We start from the raw sequence: 18,471 nt of genomic DNA on the forward strand, positions 1-18,471 counted from the left end.
TCACAATAGCAGAGGCATCTAGGCGGTTAGACAAAAGGAGTGGGGGCTTCCTTTATTGTACCATCGGCTCTCCTACGACTTTACGTTTACTGGTAAATTTCCTGGAAAATTTCCTGGTAGACAGCTGCGCTGAGTTTGGTCTTGATAAGACACAGTGGACCTACACCAACAGATGACATGGCTCCCGAAACCATCATTGATTGTGGATACTTCACACTAGACCATGGAAATCAAGGTCCAGAGTCTGGAGGAAGAGTAGAGAGGCCACAATCCAAGCTGCTTGAGGTCTAGTGTGAAGTTTCCACAATCAGTGATGGTTTGGGGAGCCATGTCATCTGCTGGTGTAGGTCCACTGTGTTTTATCAAGACCAAAGTCAGCGCAGCAGTCTGCCAGGAAATTTTAGAGCACTTCATGCTTCCCTCTGCCGACAAGCTTTTTGGAGATGGAGATGTCTTTCTCCAGCAGGACTTGGCACCTGTCCACACTGCCAAAGGTACCAATACCTGGTTTACAAACAACAGTATCACTGTGCTTGATTGGCCAGCAAACTCACCTGACCTTAACCCCACAGAGAATCTATGGAGTATTGTCAAGAGGAGGATGAGACACCAGACCCAACAATGCAGACGAGCTGAAGGCTGCTATCAAAGCAACCTGGGCTTCCATAACACCTCAGCAGTGCCACAGGCTGATCCTCCGTGCTACGCCGCATTGATGCAGTAATTGATGCAAAAGGCGCCCCGACCAAGTATTGAGTGCATTTACTGAACAGACATGTCAGTAGGCCAACATATCGGATTTTAAAATCATTTTTCAAGCTGGTGTTATAAAGTATTCTGATTTACTGAGATAATGACTTTTGGGTTTTCATTGGCTGTAAGCCATAATCATCAACATTAACAGAAATAAACACGTGAAATAGATCCCTCTGTGTGTAATGACTAGAGTTGAGCGATACCATCCGATACTTCAAAGTATCGTATCGGATGGTATCGGCCGATCTTTAAAAAAAGTATCGGTATCGCCGATTCCGATACCGGAAGTCCCATTCAAGTCTATGGGACTTCCGGTATCGGAATAAGAAAAACCCTTTCCTGCCCTTGTACAGCCTCTCTGGGGTCTGTACGGGCCTTTCGGGGGGCTGTGCCGGCCTGCCAGGGGGTCTGTGCAGGCTCCGGTGGTCTGTGCCGGCCTGCCGGTGGTCTGTGCAGGCTCCGGGGGGCTGTGCCGGCCTGCCGGGGGGCTGTGCCGGCCTGCCGGGGGGCTGTGCCGGCCTGCCAGGGGGTCTGTGCAGGCTCCGGTGGTCTGTGCCGGCCTGCCGGTGGTCTGTGCAGGCTCCGGGGGGCTGTGCCGGCCTGCCGGGGGGCTGTGCCGGCCTGCCGGGGGGCTGTGCCGGCCTGCCGGGGGGCTGTGCCGGCCTGCCGGTGGTCTGTGCAGGCTCCGGGGGTCTGTGCAGGCATCGTCCGATGGGACTACAAGTCCCATCTGGCGATGCCTGCTACCATGACAGTGATTGACACATTAGCCAATGATGGGACAGTAGTAGTCCCATCATCCGGCTAATGTGTTAAATGTAAAAAAAAAAAAAAAAAAAAATTACATGCTACATTCATACTACATACTACATACATGCTACATTCATACTACATACTACATACATGCTACATTCATACTACATGCAACATACATACTACATATATACTACATGCATGCTACATATATACTACATGCATGCTACATACATACTACATGATACATACTACATATATACTACATGCATGCTACATACATACTACATATATACTACATGCATGCTACATACATACTACATGCTACATGCATGCTACATACATACTACATACATGCTACATATATACTACATACATACTACATATATACTACATGCATGCTACATATATACTACATGCATGCTACATACATACTACATATATACTACATGCATGCTACATACATACTACATGCTACATGCATGCTACATATATACTACATACATGCTACATATATACTACATACATACTACATATATACTACATGCATGCTACATACATACTACATATATACTACATGCATGCTACATACATACTACATGCTACATGCATGCTACATACATACTACATACATGCTACATATATACTACATACATACTACATATATACTACATACATACCACATACATACTACATGCATGCTACATATATACTACATGCATGCTACATACATACTACATATATACTACATGCATGCTACATACATACTACATGCTACATGCATGCTACATACATACTACATGCTACATACATACCACATATATACTACATACATACAATACATTCATACAATACATACATAGACATACAGTACATATAACATAGAGTAACATACTTACCAATACTTGTCACATTGTTCCCCGAAGCCATTGTCGTCTACGGAATAAATATTAACATAACAAACCACAAAAATACTCACCCACGATCCGAAGCAGTCCACGAGTGTGTCCCACGACGATCTTGGGTAGAGAACTGCAGCATCAGCTGATGCTGCCGTTCTCTACGGGCTGCAGGAATCCAATGACGGAAGGTAGGTATCCTTCCGCACTGTATTCCTCCGCCACTTAAAAAAAAAAAAAGTCCCTAGTCTCACTTTATGCCATTGCTGTGTGGGAATTTCCCACACAGCAATGGCATAAAGTGAGACTAGGGACTTTTTTTTTTTTAAGTGGCGGAGGAATACAGTGCGGAAGGATACCTACCTTCCGTCATTGGATTCCTGCAGCCCGTAGAGAACGGCAGCATCATCTGATGCTGCAGTTCTCTACCCAAGATCGTCGTGGGACACACTCGTGGACTGCTTCGGATCGTGGGTGAGTATTTTTGTGGTTTGTTATGTTAATATTTATTCCGGAAAGACAATGGCTTCGGGGAACAATGTGACAAGTATTGGTAAGTATGTTACTCTATGTTATATGTACTGTATGTCTATGTATGTATTGTATGAATGTATTGTATGTATGTAGTATATATGTGGTATGTATGTAGCATGTAGTATGTATGTAGTATGTATGTAGCATGCATGTAGCATGTAGTATGTATGTAGCATGCATGTAGTATATATGTAGTATGTATGTAGCATGCATGTAGTATATATGTAGCATGTATGTAGTATGTATGTGGTATGTATGTAGCATGTAGTATATATGTAGCATGCATGTAGTATATATGTAGTATGTATGTAGTATGTATGTAGCATGTATGTAGTATATATGTAGTATGTATGTAGTATATATGTAGCATGTATGTAGTATATATGTAGTATGTATGTAGTATATATGTAGCATGCATGTAGTATATATGTAGTATGTATGTAGTATATATGTAGCATGCATGTAGTATATATGTAGTATGTATGTAGTATATATGTAGCATGTATGTAGTATGTATGTAGCATGCATGTAGCATGTAGTATGTATGTAGCATGCATGTAGTATATATGTAGTATGTATGTAGCATGCATGTAGTATATATGTAGCATGCATGTAGTATGTATGTGGTATGTATGTAGCATGTAGTATATATGTAGCATGCATGTAGTATGTATGTAGTATGTATGTAGTATGTATGTAGCATGCAGTATGTATGTAGTATGTATGTAGTATATATGTAGTATGTATGTAGCATGCATGTAGTATGTATGTAGTATGTATGTAGTATGTATGTAGTATATATGTAGTATGTATGTAGCATGTAGTATGTATGTAGTATTTTTTTTTTTTTTTTTTTTTTTTTTTTTAACATTTAACACATTAGCCGGATGATGGGACTACTACTGTCCCATCATTGGCTAATGTGTCAATCACTGTCATGGTAGCAGGCATCGCCCGATGGGACTTGTAGTCCCATCGGACGATGCTTGCACAGACCCCCGGACATCAGCACAGCCCCCCGGCAGGCCGGCACAGCCCCCCGGCAGGCCGGTACAGACCCCCACAGGGTGCACAGCCCCCCGGCAGGCCGGCACAGCCCCCCGGCAGGCCGGCAGAGACCCCGGGCAGTCCACACAGCCCCCCGGCAGGCCGGCACAGCCCCCCGGCAGGCCGGCAGAGACCCCCGGAAGGCCCGAAATGACGGCGCATCATGATGCGCACACACCGCGCATCATGATGACGTCAGGCCGTCAATCAACTGAACTTCCGATTCCGATGCCGAATTCCGATATTGAAAAAATATCGGAAGTCGGTATCGGAATTCCGATACAGCAAGTATCGGCCGATACCCGATACTTGCGGTATCGGAATGCTCAACACTAGTAATGACTCTATATAATACAGTGTGTCCGTAAAGTCATGGTGCACTTTTGACCAGTCACTGGAAAGCAACAAAAGACGATAGAAATGTGAAATCTGCTCCAAATAAAAGAAAAACTCTCCCAGGTTCATACCTATTCAGTTTGATGTGGCCTCCATTTGTTGCCCTTCACACATCCAAACGATAATGAAGTTCTTGCCACACACGCGTAAGGACGTCTGGTGTCCTCTCTGTTTTAAATGATTAATGTCGTTGATACATTCAATGTACACATGTTGCTTCACATAACCCCAAAAGTAAAGGTCTAAGGTTGTCAGATCCGGGGATCATGGTATACTTGTATACTTTCCTGTGATTGGTCAAAAGTGCACCATGACTTTACGGACACACTGTATATGAGTTTCACTTTTTGTATTGAAGAACTGAAATAAATTAACTTTCTGATGATATTCTAATTTTGTGAGAAGCACCTGTACTTGTGTATAAGCCAAGTTTTTCAGGACATTTTTTTTGTGCTGAAAATGCCCCCTCGGCTTATAAATGAATCATTGTCCCAGAAGACTGCAGGGGAGGAGGAGCAGTGAAGCACCAGGTCACAGGAGGTAGGGGTCGGCCGCTGCGGCTGTAACTGTGCCCGCTGCTAAAGAGAAATGAACATTCACTGCACTGGCAATGAATATTCATTTCTCTTATAGCGCGCACAGTTACAGCTGCAGTCTCCGGCTTCCAGCAGCGGCCGGGCTATCACGGGTGCCCGCTCATTAAGGTAATGAATAATCACCTCTCTCCACGCCTATTCATTATCTTAATGAGCAGTGACACGTGATCGCTCTGCCGCAAGAGCTGCTGGCACCGGAACAAGATGCTGTAAGGGCGCGCTGGGAAGGTAAGTATGATGTTTTATTTTTTTTATGCTTTTCTCATGGAGGCCACGCATACAAGGATAGGGATCAGGAACCATGCATACAAGGATAGGGATGAGAAGCCATGCATGCAAGGATAGGGATAAGGAGCCATGCAGACAAGGATGGAAATAAGGAGCCATGCAGACAAGGATGGAAATAAGGAGCCTTATAGACAAGGATGGGAATAAGGAGCCATGCAGGCAAGGATGGAAATAAGGAGCCTTATAGACAAGGATGGGAATAAGGAACCATGCAGACAAGGATGGGAATAAGGAGCCATGCAGACAAGGATGGAAATAAGGAGCCATGCAGACAAGGATAGAAATAAGGAGCCATGCAGACAAGGATAGGGATAAGGAGCCATGCAGACAAGGATGGGAATAAGGAGCCATGCAGGCAAGAATTGGAAATAAGGAGCCATGCAGGCAAGGATGTGAATAAGGAGCCATGCAGACAAGGATGGGAATAAGGAGCCATGCAGACAAGGATGGGAATAAAGAGCCATGCAGACAAGGATGGGAATAAGGAGCCATGCAGACAAGGATGGGAATAAGGAGCCATGCAGACAAGGATGGGAATAAGGAGCCATGCAGACAAGGATGGGAATAAGGAGCCATGCAGACAAGGATGGGAATAAGGAGCCATGCAGACAAGGATGGGAATAAGGAGCCTTATAGACAAGGATGGGAATAAGGAGCCTTATAGACAAGGATGGGAATAAGGAGCCTTATAGACAAGGATGGGAATAAGGAGCCATGCAGACAAGGATGGGAATAAGGAGCCATGCAGACAAGGATGGGAATAAGGAGCCATGCAGACATGGAAGGGAATAAGGAGCCATGCAGACAAGGATGGAAATAAGGAGCCATGCAGACAAGGATGGGAATAAAGAGCCATGCAGACAAGGATGGAAATAAGGAGCCTTATAGACAAGGATGGGAATAAGGAGCCTTATAGACAAGGATGGGAATAAGGAGCCTTATAGACAAGGATGGGAATAAGGAGCCATGCAGACAAGGATGGGAATAAGGAGGCATGCAGACAAGGATGGGAATAAGGAGCCATGCAGACAAGGATGGAAATAAGGAGCCATGAAGACAAGGAAGGGAATAAGGAGCCATGCAGACAAGGATGGAAATAAGGAGCCTTATAGACAAGGATGGGAATAAGGAGCCTTATAGACAAGGATGGGAATAAGGAGCCTTATAGACAAGGATGGGAATAAGGAACCATGCAGACAAGGACGGGAATAAGGAGCCATGCAGACAAGGATGGAAATAAGGAGCCATGCAGACAAGGATGGAAATAAGGAGCCTTATAGACAAGGATGGGAATAAGGAGCCATGCAGACAAGGATGGGAATAAGGAGCCTTATAGACAAGGATGGGAATAAGGAGCCTTATAGACAAGGATGGGAGTAAGGAGCCATGCAGACAAGGATGGGAATAAGGAGCCATGCAGACAAGGATGGGAATAAGGAGCCATGCAGACAAGGATGTGAATAAGGAGCCATGCAGGCAAGGATGGGAATAAGGAGCCATGCAGACAAGGATGGGAATAAGGAGCCATGCAGACAAGGATAGGGATAAGGAGCCATGCAGACAAGGATGGGAATAAGGAGCCATGCAGACAAGGATGGGAATAAGGAGCCATGCAGACAAGGATGGAAATAAGGAGCCTTATAGACAAGGATGGGAATAAGGAGCCTTATAGACAAGGATGGGAGTAAGGAGCCATGCAGACAAGGATGGGAATAAGGAGCCATGCAGACAAGGATGTGAATTAGGAGCCATGCAGGCAAGGATGGGAATAAGGAGCCATGCAGACAAGGATGGGAATAAGGAGCCATGCAGACAAGGATGGGAATAAGGAGCCATGCAGACAAGGATGGGAATAAGGAGCCATGCAGACAAGGATGGGAATAAGGAGCCATGCAGACAAGGATGGAAATAAGGAGCCTTATAGACAAGGATGGGAATAAGGAGCCTTATAGACAAGGATGGGAATAAGGAGCAATGCAGACAAGGAAGGGAATAAGGAGCCATGCAGACAAGGATGGAAATAAGGAGCCATGCAGAAAAGGATGGAAATAAGGAGCCTTATAGACAAGGATGGGAATAAGGAGCCTTATAGACAAGGATGGGAGTAAGGAGCCATGCAGACAAGGATGGGAATAAGGAGCCATGCAGACAAGGATGTGAATAAGGAGCCATGCAGGCAAGGATGGGAATAAGGAGCCATGCAGACAAGGATGGGAATAAGGAGCCATGCAGACAAGGATAGGGATAAGGAGCCATGCAGACAAGGATGGGAATAAGGAGCCATGCAGACAAGGATGGGAATAAGGAGCCATGCAGACAAGGATGGGAATAAGGAGCCATGCAGACAAGGATGGGAATAAGGAGCCATGCAGACAAGGATGGGAATAAGGAGCCTTATAGACAAGGATGGGAATAAGGAGCCTTATAGACAAGGATGGGAATAAGGAGCCTTATAGACAAGGATGGGAATAAGGAGCCATGCAGACAAGGATGGGAATAAGGAGGCATGCAGACAAGGATGGGAATAAGGAGCCATGCAGACAAGGATGGAAATAAGGAGCCATGAAGACAAGGAAGGGAATAAGGAGCCATGCAGACAAGGATGGAAATAAGGAGCCTTATAGACAAGGATGGGAATAAGGAGCCTTATAGACAAGGATGGGAATAAGGAGCCTTATAGACAAGGATGGGAATAAGGAACCATGCAGACAAGGACGGGAATAAGGAGCCATGCAGACAAGGATGGAAATAAGGAGCCATGCAGACAAGGATGGAAATAAGGAGCCTTATAGACAAGGATGGGAATAAGGAGCCATGCAGACAAGGATGGGAATAAGGAGCCTTATAGACAAGGATGGGAATAAGGAGCCTTATAGACAAGGATGGGAGTAAGGAGCCATGCAGACAAGGATGTGAATAAGGAGCCATGCAGACAAGGATGTGAATAAGGAGCCATGCAGGCAAGGATGGGAATAAGGAGCCATGCAGACAAGGATGGGAATAAGGAGCCATGCAGACAAGGATAGGGATAAGGAGCCATGCAGACAAGGATGGGAATAAGGAGCCATGCAGACAAGGATGGGAATAAGGAGCCATGCAGACAAGGATGGAAATAAGGAGCCTTATAGACAAGGATGGGAATAAGGAGCCTTATAGACAAGGATGGGAGTAAGGAGCCATGCAGACAAGGATGGGAATAAGGAGCCATGCAGACAAGGATGTGAATTAGGAGCCATGCAGGCAAGGATGGGAATAAGGAGCCATGCAGACAAGGATGGGAATAAGGAGCCATGCAGACAAGGATGGGAATAAGGAGCCATGCAGACAAGGATGGGAATAAGGAGCCATGCAGACAAGGATGGGAATAAGGAGCCATGCAGACAAGGATGGAAATAAGGAGCCTTATAGACAAGGATGGGAATAAGGAGCCTTATAGACAAGGATGGGAATAAGGAGCAATGCAGACAAGGAAGGGAATAAGGAGCCATGCAGACAAGGATGGAAATAAGGAGCCATGCAGAAAAGGATGGAAATAAGGAGCCTTATAGACAAGGATGGGAATAAGGAGCCTTATAGACAAGGATGGGAGTAAGGAGCCATGCAGACAAGGATGGGAATAAGGAGCCATGCAGACAAGGATGTGAATAAGGAGCCATGCAGGCAAGGATGGGAATAAGGAGCCATGCAGACAAGGATGGGAATAAGGAGCCATGCAGACAAGGATAGGGATAAGGAGCCATGCAGACAAGGATGGGAATAAGGAGCCATGCAGACAAGGATGGGAATAAGGAGCCATGCAGACAAGGATGGAAATAAGGAGCCTTATAGACAAGGATGGGAATAAGGAGCCTTATAGACAAGGATGGGAATAAGGAGCCTTATAGACAAGGATGGGAATAAGGAGCCTTATAGACAAGGATGGGAATAAGGAGCAATGCAGACAAGGATGGAAATAAGGAGCCATGCAGACAAGGAAGGGAATAAGGAGCTATGCAGACAATACCAGGATAGGGATGAGGGGACAATGCATACCCGGCTTATACTCAGGTCAATATGTTTTCCCAGTTTTTTTGTGGCAAAATTAGGTGTCTCGGCTTATACTCATGTCGGCCTATTTACGAGTATATATGGTAGATAGATAGATAGATAGATAGATAGATAGATAGATAGATAGATAGATAGAGCTCTGGCAAAAATTAAGAGACCACTTCCAAATCTTCAGTTTGTCTGATTTTTTTACAACATGATTTTTTTACAACATGGCTCCGAATTTCCAAGCAATAAATTTTGTTTTTGTTTTTTTCTGAAAAGGAGAAATGGTCAAAATTGAAAAAAAAACCCAGCGCTTTCAGACCTCAAATAATTCAAAGAAAATAAGTTCATAATCATTTAGAAACAACAATACTAATGTTTCAATTCAGGAAGAGTTCAGAAAGCAATATTTTGTGGAATAACCATGATTTTTAAAAACCGCTTTCATGTGACTTGGCATGCTTTCCACCAGTCTTTCCCACTGCTTCTGGCTCAAAAATGTAAGCAGTTCTTCTTTGTTTGATGGCTTGTGACTATCCATCATCCTCTTGATTACATTCCAGAGGTTTTCAATGGGATTCAGGTCTGGAGATTGGGCTGGCCATGACAGGGTTTTGATGTGGTGGTCTCTTAATTTTTGCCAGAGCTATAGATAGATAGATGAGATGGATGCATAGATAGACAGATCATGTCTAATGCAAGGGCTCTGTTAAGTGACATCTCTATATACAGTGTGTGTGTGTATATATATATATATATATATATATATATATATAGACTATGATCCAAATATGCTCAGACACGGTCCTACTGTGTAGTAGCCATGAGGCTTGAAGTGCTGAATGCAGAGTATAAAGAGTTAATACACTTATCTTGCTGTTTAAAATTCTAAGTGATGGGGAGTGGAAAAATTAACTTGCATGACTGTCCTCCACTATAGTACACAGAGTAATAATATAAACCACCGATACATATCCATTACTCATATAGGTAACAAACCTTCATTTTGGACATTAGAATGACTCAGGAAACTCCACTATACTATAAATCCTACACAAAACACGGAGATATGATCCACAAAAAATATAATAAAAATACGTTTTATTGTTACAAATACATAAAAACTGGTACAAAATACAGGCAAATGACAAAAGTGCTCATACAAGGCTCACATGTGGTAACCGCTAACAACACCCTATATAGCAGATTGGGTAATGAATGTATATGAAGTGATGAGTCTCTATGCTGCCAATATGTTCATATCATAACGATATTATATATGCATAGTGCACAAGTTCATATCATAACGATATTATATATGCATAGTGCACAAGTTCATATCATAACGATATTATATATGCATAGTGCACAGGCCACCATATAGGGAAAACAGCGCTAACACACTCCAAACAATGAATTAGATAGGACGCAATACAAAGAGTTAATATCATACCCATATAGTAACTGCAGGTGAGCGCGGCACAAGACAGAACAGCCCCGACGCGCGTTTCACGTGGGCTTCCTCGGGGGCTGTGTCTGTGTGTTGGACATATGGGCATTTTATGTAGGAGATCCAGGTGTACATGATTATCAGCGCCATTATCGGCGCATGCGCAGTGTTAAGCAAGACGCCATAAAGCAACGCCCACAGCCGCCCATGTGACCGAAAAGTAGAGGGAACTCCCTCATGACGTCAATAGCCTCCCGTGTCACCGCTAGCCGCCGGAGAGTTGAATCATGGGAGCCGCCACACTGGGCATGCGCACACACAATGAAGCCACCATCTTTAATATGGGCAGAAAAGAGGGCATAAATGTCGCTGTATCTCATGTTGATAGAGACAATATTAAAGTGAATAAAGAAGCTAAAAATACCACAAAATCTCATATTAATGAAACAATTGTAAAATGCAACTGTGACTATCTATTATAATAGCAAGGGCAATAAAAAAATAAAAATATAAAAATCACCCCTGCTAAACAGACACACATAAATGTAATTATACAATAAAACAAAAATTGATACGTAATAAAAAATGAGAAATAAGTGTATATGTGAAACATGGATACTAGGATTATACTAATAAAAGCCCAGAAAAAGGAAAATTATGTTGTGAATGACAAAAAATATATATAATGCATAGTGATGATATATCAACATATAAAGATAGGATAAAAAGACCCCCCATATAGAATAGTCAACCCAATAATGACAGGACCGCCTCAGGATAGCCGTATCTTGAATATCCGATTATTCTGAATCCACTCGATGATCCCCAATCATAAGATACTCCGAACATCAGACAATGATGGAATGAATACAATGAGCGATAGTACTAGATAAACAAAAAAACAACAACACACAAATTAAAATCCATGAAATTGGGACACAATTCATATTAGAATTACTTACAAAAAAGATGCGAAACTCAGCTGCTCGTTCAGACCTAGAGGACTCATAGTCCCTAGGACAATGATCCAACGACATTCCACCTGTGCCAATAAACGCGCGTCGGGGCTGCTCTGTCTTGTGCCGCGCTCACCTGCAGTTACTATATGGGTATGATATTAACTCTTTGTATTGCGTCCTATCTAATACATTGTTTGGAGTGTGTTAGCACTGTTTTCCCTATATGGTGGCCTGTGCACTGTGCATATATAATATCGTTATGATATGAACTTGTGCACTATGCATATATAATATCGTTATGATATGAACATATTGGCAGCATAGAGACTCATCGCTTCATATACATTCATTACCCAATCTGCTATATAGGGTGTTGTTAGCGGTTACCACATGTGAGCATTGTATGAGCACTTTTGTCATTTGCCTGTATTTTGTACCAGTTTTTATGTATTTGTAACAATAAAACGTACTTTTATTATATTTTTTGTGGATCATATCTCCGTGTTATGTGTAGGATTTATAGTACACAGAGTGTAGTGTTGGACAATCAGGTTCTTTTAAGTGATCTGGAACATTTGGCCCCGCTTACCAAAACGAGATGGCTCTTCCGGATCCTAAACAGATCCCTATTATTTTTGTACTCATATGCAGGTGAACATATATTTATGGTAAAATTGCTGCAGTCCAATGCGGTCGAGACCATTTTTCAAGCAGGATTTCGGATTGCATTGGCTGCCACAGAAGAGAGGCAACTCATTGTGCCATATCTATCGCAAACGACCCACCACTAACTCAGTCTCTGATACTCCTCCATGTGGAGAGAAAACTAGCAATCAGGCAGAAAGAGGAAATTGAAATAAAAACTGAAAAGATGCTTGATGAGATTGTCGGCTACTTAGTAAGCTAGTAAGTAGGTGTGAGTAACATTTGCTAACTAGTGTGACACCCCAGGAAACTAGTAGAAGCCTCAGCCTGTATTTCATTTGATGCAATCTGAGGTAACGGGGGAGATCAGCCCACCTGGATGAGAAGGAAAAAATTGCCACCACAGAGCAAGCCAGTTTTGGGTGTGAGGATTGTTGATGCCAATGTGAAGAAGGTGACCACTACACAGAATTGGTTCATGATTGAAATTATCTGTGACACAGTCAATAGGCTACAAAGGAGCCAGATAAAAGCTATTGAAGGGTATCACTACCATGAAAGTTTACTAAGAGGAGAGCAGTGAAGAACATTGTGAGTCTGAGCTGTCCTACATTGTGAGATATGTAGGGACTGGGAAGAAGGTGCTGCTGAAGAGATTGACAGCAGCCTGTCACAAAGCACAAGTTAATTGATGAATTTGTTATCTCATACCAACTGTTTGTTGCTGTCTAAGCCTATTACCTCTGTAACTATAACCATATGCTAGTTTCCTCTGTACCCTATCAGGCAGCACTACTGGTAAGCTTTCTCAAACACCATGCAGGAAAAGAAAAATTGATGCAATTTTTTTGATTCATTGGAGAGACCTCCTTTTCTTCATTAAACTGAAGTGATAGACAAGGAATCTCATCTCCTCCGCATACTAGACCCAATTACCAAAAAGGAACATTTTTAACCACTACCCAAAATGACATGGAAAAAAAGAAAACTTTTTGCATTTCTTTTCCTTAGAATCCCCCTTCCATTTTGTATTCTGATGGCATGCATATATCACCCGGAATTTATTCTAAATCCTGTTACCTCACCCCTTGCAGAAGCAAGCTGCTATTTTGCTACTAACTAAATTCCCTTCCGAATTGCGCTAGTAACCAGGCAGTGTGCCCGTAATCACAAAATAATCCATATTTGCTATTACAACATCATGATAGAGCGGAGCTCAATATTTTAAACAGTTTGTAATCCATTTAAGCCAGTTATAGCTTTGGGAGATGGTTTCCTACCTGCAGCACTCAGAAGGATATTGGACTCACTATACCGATGAGAAGATATGAGAATAAACCTGAGGCGGCTTCTCCCTGAAATGTCAGTGATGAGGATTTATGGAGAATTTTGTCCTCACCCTATTCATTCACCTTAACTATGTAAGTGCATGAGCATTGAGTTTTTGGTTCCACCCACCGGTCACTGATTGACAGCTTATTCCTTACTTACATTGAGGCTAGCAATCACTCACTGGTGGTAATAAATGTACAAGTTCCGAAATTATGTACTATGGGCTAAAAATATTGGGACAATTTGGCCACAGAATTTCAGCTGCAGATACTTTAAGGGGTTTTCCAGCTATAAGAAATCATTGTAAGCTCCAGTCCCAATAGGTCATATCTGGTTTGTGTTGAATACATGTGATCTGTGTATAAAGGAGACTGGCTGATTGCTTATTTTAATAACTAAACCTGTCCCCTTCTCTTAAAGAAGACCAGTCACCTTTCAAGAATAAGCAATTTTTTTTTTACTTTTTATCTGTTGTAAATGCCACTATTCGTCCGAATCCGACTTTGTTTTTCTTTTTTCCGTTCTTGAGATATGGCCTCTCCCCTCCTTGCATGTATATCTATTTTTTAACCAAATGGGCGTGGCATTTGTATTTTATTTGTGGGACGTGTCCATGAGAATCCCGCCCACTTAGCTACGAAGACTAGATTCATATGCAAGAGAGAGGGGAACGTATTTCAGGAATGGTGAGGAGCAGGAACAAAAGCAACACAACGCAGGATTCAAGAGAACAGCAAAATTACGGATACGTACATACACATCTATGAGCAGTGACTGGTCCTCTTTAATAGGTTCCTGTCCTAAAGGTGCGCCTGTCTTCAGCTACATGTTCCGGTCCTAGCAGGTCCCGAGATAGGGCAGCGTTTCCTGTGTTGGCTCATGAATGGAGCTGTGTGTGACGGGGCTGGCTCATTTTAGTAGTTCAGCCAACCCCCTCCACTCATTAACCAAAACAGGAAACACTGCCCTGTGGATCAGAACATGTAGCTGAAGATAGGGGCACCTTTCATCAGGATCCTATTAAAGTGGACCTGTCACTTATCATAAATATTTAATTTCTTATTCTTAAAGTCACTGTTCTACTGAATCCTGCGTTGTGTTGCTTTTGTTCCTGCTCCTCACCATTGCTGAGATACGGCCTCCTCTCTCTTCCATATCAATTTAGTCTTCTTAGCTATGTGGCTTTGATCCTCATGAACATGCCCACAAATAAGCTCCAAATGCCACATCCATATGATTAAAAAAAAATAGATTTACACACAGGTAAATGAGAGCGCCATATCTCAAGAACGGAGTGGTGCAACAATAAAGGAAAAACAACGAACGGTTGCATTTACACCAGGTAAAAAGCCCCCCAAAATTTCATATTTATGACAAGTATTAGGTCTTCTTTAATAAGTTACATAACTTATTAATTTATGCATATTTAATTAAGTTTTGGGGGGGTGATTTGTAGCAGGTCAACCCCTTCAAGTTATTGGCAGCCTATGAAAGATATTCCATATTGTAGCAGTACACCATGATGCTGTTGAGGCGCTTGAAAAAGGGGCTCAACCCTGATTTGTCCCATCCCTTGTTACTAGGTGTGAGAACGTATACCGGAATTGTATTGTAAGGGCGGAAGTAGGGAATAGACGTATGGGTAATGGAGAGGGCATGAAGGGTTAAAAAACACCAAACCCTTGGTAAAAGCCCATTATTGGGAACCCTCTTTTATGTGCCCCAGCGTCTCGTTCTGTGACATATTCCGCATTGTCCTTTGCAGGCAGCTGTTTTCAGAGCGTAGCACTGGGCTAAAACTTGCTGATTCCGCCTGAGTTTCTGAGAAGCAGCGAGGAGTATTGGCAGGCTAATTATATGTCAGCACTACATGCTCAATCAGAGCTTAAGGTATTAAAAGTGTAATGAACCCATTGAAGACCATATTAACAGCCTCGGTGTGGGCCTGTTTTAGCAGGATGCCTTTTACAGATTTCTCACTCTTGACCGAGTCACGTTATGTCCCTGCAATGCGCGGACGTGCGCTGAGAGACAGACTGCTGATTAGTGGACTGCAGAAGGAGCAGGCGGTAATGAAAAATACTGTGTATGTAAGGAGCACCTGACAGCACATCACTCGGAGTGTCAGAGAAATATCCATTTATTTACTTTATTTAATGCAAACCTATTACTGGCAGATGATTGGTCGCACACTTCAGAGCGGCCTGCTTGCTTAACCCCACTTGGTGAAATTAAGGCAATTTAAAGGATTACATGACTCGAGCTTGTAAAGGGTGAAAATCTTTATTAGTAGGACAAAATATAGCGAGAATCTATGGCAGTGTATCCGAAGACCTCACACGTGTTTGGCCGTTCAGTTTTGTTACCAGGCGGTAAATATTTAGTAACATTTTGAGCCGGTGTAAAAAGAAAATGAAGGTTAATAAATTGACGTCAGGTCTTTAGCTGACCGTACGCCAACTCCTAGGAAGGATCTACTATCTGTGATGTTGGTAAGCAGAAGGCATTTTCTTCCTTAAGACCTTGCAGGATGGCGATACATTCTTTTTAAAAGGCAATTTTTGCTTTAGAAAACCTGTTTTAAATACCCTTTTAGGGTATTCTTAGTTGGAACCTATCATGTGTCTGTGTTTGAACCCTTGAGCCTGTTTTTTTGTCGTTGGCTTCTCTGTCCGCAGAGTCACAGCACAGTGTCCAGGTATTTAGTTTTTGTTGTCTTTGCTTCAGTCTTTTTAATGTAGCAGGTGTTTTAATTTACTCATTTGTCTGCCTTATCACCTTTTGGTTGCAGCTTTATATACTTTTCTCCTGCTGGTGATCATCCCTGTCATGGGTTTACCATGACAGAAAGAGGCCAAAAGATGCAGCGTCTGATTTCAACTACTCCTACACTGAAGTTTTCTTGCTTGGATGATTTCAGCTGTTCAGTACTGGCCACTCCTCTCTCCTGTGTATACTAGCTTCTGGCAATCTGGATTGCCAGTGTTAGTCTTGTACTGCCTGGAGTGGAGTGGAGGTGTCGGTTGTTGGTAGAGGAATTTGGAGTAGTCTTGTGACTGTTGCTTATATTTTAGGCTGTTTGCAAATCCTCGTCCTCTCTTATTTGGTTTTCCTTCCTTTTCTCCCTGGTGTTCCTCTCTGTTGTCTGTGAGTGCATATTTGTATGATTGGTATTTTTACTTTATCACTGTACATCCTTCCTTGTTTGTCTGGTTTGTGTATATTCATGTATTACTACTCCCTCTTCCCTGGGTGAGGAACAGCTATAGGCTGATTCAGGACTTCAGCAAGGCATGTGGCCCTGTCGTATTCACAATCAAAAGTAAGAGCAGGGATAGCTAGCACGTCCCTAGCGTTTGGGACAGGGAATGAGCACCTGGCCTCGGGTAATGTGACAACAAAGTCGTAACAGTACCCCCCTTCTCCTCTCCACTAGCTCCAAAATAACTGTATTACCTGTACGGGTATGTCAGTAATGAAATCTACTGATAGATGAGTCCAAGATCTACTGGGAATCGCCAATGGTTGGAGAGACCCAGACAGACGAGTATGAGGGGTCTTAGAATGTGCGCACACTCACAACAGGCAGCTACTGTGCATACTCCCAAACATCCTGATGCACCCCAGACCAACAAAAACGCTGGGTAAGGAGATTTTGTGATGGCTTTGTAACCAGGGTGTCCGGCCAAAACCGATTCATGATGTTCACTTATAAGTTTACCTAAATTACAGTCTGCAGAGGCATCCCCCTGAGCCTCTACAACCTCTGTCTCAAGATCAGTACTTATAGCACAATAACTACTCCATTCTGTAGTATAGGATCCATTTCACAATAATCTCTAACCCGAAGAAAGAAATGGGATAAGGCATCTGCCATAACATTCTTAGGCTAGTTCCACACTAGAGTACGGAGGAGCTGCGGAGGAATGCGGACTTCCTCCATGACGTTCAGCCCCGCCTCCGTCTGTTTGCGGCCTGCATACCCTATCTTTAGCATTGGGTACGCAGGCCATGCAGATGAATGCGGATGCCTCCGCTTGCTTCTTTTTGATGGTGTGGCGACCGCACCAAAATGCAGCACGTTGTGTTCGGCGCAGGTCGCCGCACCGTCAAAACGACGCATGTGGAGGCATCCGCATTCATCGGCATGGCCTGCATACCCAATGCTAAAGATAGGGTATGCATGCCGCAAGCCTGACGTAGGCGGAGCTGACAGGAAGAGGTGCGGCCATGGGCGGAGCTTCACAGAGGAAGTTTGCAGCCCTCCGCACCTCGGCCATACGCTAGTGTGAAACTAGCCTTATTCTCCTGCCTATATGTAATTAACACATGAATCTGGTGAAGAATAAAGCCCATGTTGCCTGCCTGGGAGTCAGACACAGCAGATTCTAAATATAACAGATTTCAATGATCAGTTATTACCATGACCGGATGAACTTCCCCTTCCAGAAAATGACGGCACTCTTCAAAAGCCCACTTAATTGCCTAGAGTTGCCTGTTACCAATGTCATAATTTCTCTCAGCAGACGATAGTTCCTTAGAAAATGTAAGATAGCACTCAGTGTATGTGTTGGGGGACACTCGGTTGGCAACGAGATTAAGGCACACAGGAACGGTTTCTCACTTAATCAGACCATCCGGTTTATTTAAAACACAGCATAAACCGGATAGAGTACAGTCCGTTTCGTTACATCCACATGCATAACAGGAAACCGGTCTGTTCACTTAGCAGATTCACCTCTCTGCCTTTTTGGCAACCCCCTTGTCTGAAGTTACCTTCTAGG

General features: G+C 43.2%; 1 protein-coding gene and 1 long non-coding RNA gene across 2 annotated transcripts in view; one reads left to right on the forward strand and one right to left on the reverse strand.

Annotated features, from left to right (window-relative positions):
• Window positions 1-18,471, forward strand: part of KLHL29 (kelch like family member 29) — a 1,048,894-nt gene that overhangs the window by 961,332 nt on the left and 69,091 nt on the right. The gene's annotated exons all lie outside the window — the stretch shown is intronic.
• LOC141083845 (uncharacterized) overlaps window positions 1-18,471 on the reverse strand; it is a 97,555-nt gene that overhangs the window by 48,734 nt on the left and 30,350 nt on the right. The gene's annotated exons all lie outside the window — the stretch shown is intronic.

The sequence above is a fragment of the Dendrobates tinctorius genome, unplaced genomic scaffold (genome assembly GCF_039654945.1).
Source record: "Dendrobates tinctorius isolate UK_male_01 unplaced genomic scaffold, ASM3965494v1 ptg000021l, whole genome shotgun sequence".
NCBI lineage: Eukaryota > Metazoa > Chordata > Amphibia > Anura > Dendrobatidae > Dendrobates > Dendrobates tinctorius.